At 29.5% G+C, this 7,656-nt stretch overlaps 2 long non-coding RNA genes across 2 annotated transcripts; both read right to left on the minus strand.

The window, feature by feature from the left end:
• Window positions 1-1,364: 1,364 nt before the first annotated feature.
• Window positions 1,365-3,905, minus strand: LOC107885236. The gene is made up of 3 exons (XR_003838723.1): window positions 3,617-3,905; window positions 1,608-1,926; window positions 1,365-1,522 (listed from the first exon to the last, which is right to left on the minus strand). It is a non-coding gene; the product is annotated as an uncharacterized LOC107885236 (long non-coding RNA).
• Window positions 3,906-4,335: 430 nt separating this feature from the next.
• On the minus strand, window positions 4,336-4,695 carry LOC107885237. Its single transcript, XR_003838724.1, has 2 exons — window positions 4,572-4,695; window positions 4,336-4,502 (listed from the first exon to the last, which is right to left on the minus strand). It is a non-coding gene; the product is annotated as an uncharacterized LOC107885237 (long non-coding RNA).
• Between the last annotated feature and the right edge of the window lie 2,961 nt (window positions 4,696-7,656).

Consider the following 7,656-nt stretch of genomic DNA (forward strand, 5'->3'; position numbering starts at 1 on the left):
AAATTGTGAACTAAATAATGTTTTTATACTAAATATGAGCCCAAAATATTGTTCCTTGGACATATTAGATTCGGAACGGAGCAAATTAATGTATTGATTTTACAATGATATGTAGGTATTTTTTAATTTTTGTGTCCCACCACCGTTTGAGGCAGTAAAACTGCTTCGATTTTTGATAGGTAAGTAAATCTATCTAGTTGGTTCATTCGGGAGGTCAAATTTTAAAATTCTCAATAGTTTTCAAAAGCGCCGGGAAAAACAATATAAAAATTAAGGAAAAATGGGAATTTTTACGCAAAATTTGTTTTTGATAAAATCGATTTTGGTTTTTGGACTTTGGTGCAACTTAATACTGCATATTATATACATGCAATTTTCACTGGTTGTTTATATTTGCATTTTCTATACACAACATTTTCAAAATATTTTGATTTGTTTTGAACTGTCTAGGAACATTTTCAGTTTCCAATTTATTAGTCTTTTTTTCTATGAATGTCAATAAAACTTTATTTGTTGGGTAAAAAAGCTTGAAAATTTAATATATTGTTACAATGACATTTGAAAAATATTAAAAATCCTTAGTCACAGTTTTTTTTTATAAGTATTTAAAGTTCGAATAATTAATGCAGGTAACTCATAGATTTGATATTACACGTTTATAAAGAACATCATCATAGACTTATTATGAGATAGCCTGTTTAACTGGCAGCGCCAACCTAGCGCATATTATTACAACTACGTAAACTGTAACGAGTTGTGACCGGGCAGTTGTGTACAAATCATATTGCCGACGTCTAACCTGTTCTTTATAATCGTGTGTAAATTACCAGAATCACTACTATACCAACCCAAGTTTGTATTTGAAAAACTAGCCAACTCTTTGAAACTACTGCGTTGATGATTTTCGCGTTTAAAAAAACTGCATATTGTTGCACATTGTACATTACTTTTTAATTTTTTTTCCACTACATCTAATTACAAGTTCTTCTTCAACTACTAAACAATAAAAAAATTAAACTTAACAATAGATCATTGTATTAAAAAATGTTATTGCATTTAAATTTTAAATATAACTACTTGTATTTACTAAGTATAATGCCAACTTGTTGTTTATAGCCATTGTGATCAACTAACCACGCTCAACAATTACCCACAACACCATTATACATTGTGTTATCTACATAATTAACATCATCTTTGTGAAATTGTAGCTGAGAAGAATTACTACCAGCTTCACTTAATTCAATTGTACGATCAAACAGTGCTCGGATATAAAATATATCAACAGATTTATTCTTTATTTTATTGTATTCTATTATAATAAACAAATGATTAAAAATACATATTTTTTCGTTGAGAAAATGTAATTATAATTTTTAAATAATTTTACTACTTGCTATCAATTAAATATTTTGCTAGAACTGTGACATTTTCAGCTGGCTTGGCTAATTCAAAAGCGGCTTCTTCAGCAGTTGCTTCTCTTAAATCTGTTCCATTACATTCAAGTATACAATCACCAGTTCTGTGGGTAAAAAAAAATATTTGTAAATAAACTATACATTTATTATTAAGATTAATCAAAATAGACAAATTTAAAGTAGCCGAACCATAAACCTGCGTTATAAGCCAATGAATTTAAGTTAACACCATGTACAATTAATATTCTAACAGCATTTCCTCCAACTAGGCTTATTCCTAAGTTACTACACTTCCTTGTATCCATAATAAAATACTGTGGTTCATATGCTATTAAACTTCTACTATCTGTATTTTGATCACTCTTTCGTCGAGTTAGTGAAGCCAATCCATGAGCTATAATTGAAGCATATTATACAAACTTTCTTTTAACAGTAGGTAAATTGCATGGTGTTGGAGTTTTTGAACGGCTGCTAATTGTAATTTTGGTGCGTTGTAGCTCTTCGTATTCTAAAAACTTAAATTAGTTAACATTTATTTATACAAAATTATTAATGGACTAATTAAGGTGTTTCTATGCAAAACGTGTAATTTCCAAAAACTGCTTTTTTCAGGAATAGTGATTTTCTGTTACAAACGAACCGGACAAGTTAGGACTTATTGGTAACTTTTAAAAATTAAATATTTATTTTTAGAAAAGGAAGCTGTTTGAGAAATAAAAAATATTAAATTATTTGATAATTTTTTAAAAGGTTTTTTGTTTTGATTTTCTGCAAAACGTGTCATTTCCAGAAATGATACGTTTTTGATATAAAATATCGTTGTAGTTCGTTTTGTAAGTTTCTTCAAAACGTATTACCTATTTCCATTATTTTAATTTTGTACAGATTTTATAAAAATATTACAATAATTTTTTTCTATACTTGGGATCAAGACGTAACAGTTCGAATATGTTTTAGATATACAATAAGCACATATAAAATATTTATTTATATCAAACTCAATAAAACAATAAAACAGCCTTGTAACATTTAAAATTTAGTATATGATTAAAGATGATTCTTGATGAGATCATACTAAATAATATATAATAATGTATGATACTAAAAATATCTAAATATAAGAATATACCTACCAAGTATTAAAAAAAAAAAATTAAGAATTAATAAGTATTCTTCACTTTAATTCTTCACAAAATATAATGAATCATGATAACAATTAACAACTAAATTATATAATAAGCACGTGGAAATTTTTTATTTTTATTAAATTCAATAAACCAATAGAACTGCGTTGTTAAATTTAAAATTTAGTATATGAACATACAAAGTTCTTTATAAGATCATACTAAATAGGTATATATTATTGCATATATTGTTTGTTGGAGAATAAATATTATTATTATTATTATTATTATTATATATTATCCGCCATAAGCTTGGCTCGCTTAGATTGCAACATAGCTTCTTATAGTTCAAATATTTTTTATAACTTAGAAGTTAGTATGTAATATCCATGACAAATTAATATAATTACATTTTAAAGTACCTACCTATATTATTTTTGTCATGGAAATAATCCGATATATGGTATTATGAATTTTAATTATTAACACGATAACACAGCTATTAGTAGGTACTATCACAAAGAAGCCAAAAGCCGCTATCATGAACTTTGGCAGGAAATTACAATCTTGTGGATATGGATGGGCTTATAATATAACTTTTTTTTTATATATTTTAATATAATTTTTCTATTTATAATTGTTGGTTTTGTACTAAACAACATCATATTTTAATATAAATTGATGAAATAATTTTAATTTTAAAGGATTAAACCATTTTGGCATTGCACGTTTTGCATTAAACGTAGCTTAATTGCTATACCAATAACATGGGTAATAACACGTTTTGATGTAAAATGGAAATAGCACATTATGAATTAAATTATGGATATACTACGTTTTGGAAAAAAATGAAAAGTATGACCTATGATTTAGTACAGGAAATAGCACGTTTTGAAGGAAAGTGGATATGGAACGTTTTGGAAAAAAAATCTATTGGAAATAACATGTTTTGACAAATAATAACAGATTTAATCGATTTATCGCTATTTTTTCGATAAGATTGATGTATAACTCGATTTTATTGAAAATGGAGATAACACGTTTTGCATAGAAACACCTCATATTAAGACATACTATCTGGGCTGCATTGTACCAGCATTGTAACTGAGTTTCCACATAGCTGTAAAATATTTTCATCTAACTGATATGTTGCTCATCTCATGTTTATTCCACTAACATTTAGAGCTGAACTCTGACTTGAATACCCACTTTGGAAGCAGCACTATGTTCAGTAATAGAAGATATAAAAACTTCACTACAGTCAACACAAAATATATTAATTCCAGGAAGTTTTACTGATTTTTCTATACTGATCTGTCGCTGAAGGACCACTTCCAAAACCTCTTAGTAGTAATTTTTTTTTAAATATCTAAAATATTTAATTTATTATTATTAGTATTAAAAATAAAGAGATATAATACAAGTTAACAAACGCTTACAAAAATTAATAATATAGGTAAATAATTAATATATCAAAAATAAATATGTATTTGCTATTTAGCATAAGAATATTATGATGTATATAGTACATATGTGTTAAGAATTTGATTAGATTATTAGACAAGATCAAAAATACTGAACTAAAATTCATAATATGCAGAACAAACAATTTGTAGGCAGTAATCTACTAATATGTCATTAATACCCCAATTAATACCATAAATAGTGGGCCTACTATTATTTAATAAGTTTAATACCTATAAAAATTACAAAGAAATTTTGAAAATGGATAAAATAATTATTATCTGTAAAATCGATTGTGCTTCTCCTTCTAATGTTTAAAAATCAATAAGAAATATGTACCTGTTCAGATCTATTCAAAATTTTGCTAGTTTTGCTAGTTTAGCACGGAATGATTGCAGCATGTTCAATTTTAATAATCACAACTTGATTTTAACCGCAATAATATTCTAATTTTTTCCTTGCCTGGTCGTATCTTTGCACTGTTTCTCCGTATTGTCTGTGTTAACAAAACAAAATGTGTGATACTAAAATTATTTTCAGATTTAATATTAAAATAATTAATTACCTCCTCAACATCACCAACTCATGCATTGATGTATGAAATTGTTGCTTTAATCGATCATAATCACGTTCACGGTTATTATTGGCATCATGATTCCGATCATTACTTCAATCTGAATAACTTTGAGTAAACATATCTATCATAGAACAAAAAAATAAAATTATAAGTGGTATACTCACATGTCCGTAATTATTTTTTACAAACCAGTATTTTTAGAAATTTTAATAGTACTGTTTGACAACATCTTAATAGTACAGAATCGTCAGAATCATTTCTATGTTTGCAGCTTTGACGATTTCATGTTAATTGTGTTAATAACATTTGTAATGGGATGTGCTGAATTTATCCTTGACTAATAGTTCATAGACAAAGTAAATAACACAATCAGTTAACCCATTAGCGCCGGAATTTTTTTATTTACAATTTTAACCAACATTTGTTGAAAACATAATATGTTATATCTTAAAAATTATTGTAAAAAATCTATGTTGCCATATGGCAAAGCACGGCGTTTATGGGTTAATATAAGAACTTTTTTATATCCAAAGATTTAAGCAAATATTACATTTTATTGAAATGAAAAATAAATTCAAATGCGGAGAAACAATATTATACTATTATGTAGTAGGTACCTAACAACAAATAAAAGATTGCAAACTGTATAGGTAAATATTATAGGTAGTAAATAGGTACTAATGAAAATTCGATAAGTTCGTAACTGAAATTGTATAATTTAATCAAAAATGAATTATGAAATTGACAATTATAAATCGTCGCATCTCCGATGTAATGATTTTAAGGCCTAGAAAAATTCATAAGAAAGATGGGAGGTACGATGTTTGCTAATATTAGGGAATCAGGCTGTCAAAATGTTTGAAATGTTATTTTCCTCTCCCGTAAAAAAATTTATCATTTTAGACTTACGATTTTGAGTGATTTAAGCCGATATATTAGGTGTATAAAAATGATTTACTTGGCCGAACTTTTTTAAATGAAATATTGAGACAGCCGATGAAAACACACATAAATAACGAAAATGCGATCAGTACCACCATATTCATTTGAACCATCGGAATACAGACTTTCGGTGGCATTTAAAGTGTTACAAAAACTTCACAATCAAAGAACGAACCCTATTAAAAGCATACAAATATAATAAAATATTAAAAAAAACCAGATTAAACGCCAAACACTATTACGGTGATAACAACGATACTGCTATCATACCGCAAAAGTACACGCCGCACACAAACCACCGAGTTCCACAATGTTCCACAAATATTATTCGTTCCGATAGACATTGGAGCAAATGTAATTCGAACAAGAGAACATTGTATCAATTAATGTGTTTGTAATAATATAATAATATATCCCATGACAAAATATATTTTGTCATGATATATCCTTTGGAACGCGCGCCATTGTAATAAATGTTTATTGGATTTTGACAAACTATTATATCGGAACAGACATAGTTTGGCAAAAAAGTTCATTTTAATTTAACTATGAAAAATGGAGCAAAAAAAAGTAAATTACCAGCAACTAGTAGTACTCCATTGGATTTTTTTTAAAACAGAAGTTTGGACTTGACGTAAGTATTACAATTTTAAATTATTCATAATACTTAACATTATTAGGCCCGGATTCCGGAATTAAATGTTTTAAAATCGTACTATGTACTACCTATGTAGGTACAAGTAACAATTTCGGATTAAATCATTTTTTCCAAAAATAATAATGTGTTCCAGTAAATGTTTTTTCCCTATTTTGATCGCATTTCCCGAGCATCGGGAGACTATTATACATAATATAAGACCTTAGACTGCCCCGCGCACTTAATACGTCTTATCGCGTTTGGCCTTCGGGCCTCGGGGCTGTAGCATGGGCCCGCCGCCGCCGCCACACATGACGTTTAGTGTTCACCCCCTCGCCCGACCATCCACCACCATGCGCTGCGGCAGCGTAGGAGTGTCTGAACGAGTGCGTGAACGAGCGAGACGTGTCGGTAGCCGCCGGGTGCCTGACGGAGACGGCCGACTGTACCGCGTCGTCGGTGCAGCGGCGGGCATCGCAAACACACGCACAAACTCGCGGGCGCGCTAGTGTACGATCACCGCCGAGTCCTAGACAACGGGCGAAGGAGACGCCGATTCGGCGGCGGTGCGGGCGGGGCAGAGAGCACTGAGCAGTGGCGCAATTGAGAATGTTTGATTGGGGGGAGGGATCAAAATCAATTTGTATGGCAGAATTGTGGGGGGCTTTGCCCGTGATACATCATCAGATTTCTCTATGTTTTCCTTAAATAATAAACAAGCCAATGTGTAGGTATTATTAATTATTATTATAAATTATTAAATTCAATTTTTTTTAATAAACACATTCAAATGTTTTATAAAAATTAATATGACATATTAAGTACCTAATAGTTTTTTTTAAATAAACTGCAGTGAATGCAGTTAAATTTTTAATACATTTTAGATTCTGAGTGGAACGATGAATGTATTGATTTTACAATGATGTGTGTTTTTTTATTTTTTTTTTTATTTTTGTGTCTGTCATCACGTTTTAGGACAGTAAAAGTGCTTGGATTTTCTTCAACAATACCTTTTCTGATAGGAAAGTGAATCTAGTTCAGTGGTCTTCAACCGGTGGGTCGCGACCCATTTTTGGGTCGCGTAAGCTTTAAAATTGGGTCGCGATACGTCTTATTTTTAAAATAAAAAATAAGTTTAATAGATGAAATAAATAAAAATGCAGTTTATATAATCTATAATATAATGGATATCAAATCAGAGTATATTCAGTTTATTCAGTTATAATAGGTATTAGTATACAATATAGGCATTAAGCAATTTTAGCTTTCTTTTTCTACAGAGCTTACGTGGGTCGCGAAAAATGTGGGCCTAAAAAAGTGGGTCGCGAGTCCAAAAAGGTCGAAGACCACTGATCTAGTTGGTACTTTGGGGGGTCAAAAGTAAAATTTTTCCAATAGTTTTCAAAAGCGCCGTGAAAAACAAAAGAAAAATTAAGGAAAAACGGGAATTTTTACGCAAAATCTGTTTTCGAGAAAATCGATTTTGGTTTTTGG

The sequence above is a fragment of the Acyrthosiphon pisum genome, chromosome X (genome assembly GCF_005508785.2).
Source record: "Acyrthosiphon pisum isolate AL4f chromosome X, pea_aphid_22Mar2018_4r6ur, whole genome shotgun sequence".
Lineage (NCBI taxonomy): Eukaryota > Metazoa > Arthropoda > Insecta > Hemiptera > Aphididae > Acyrthosiphon > Acyrthosiphon pisum.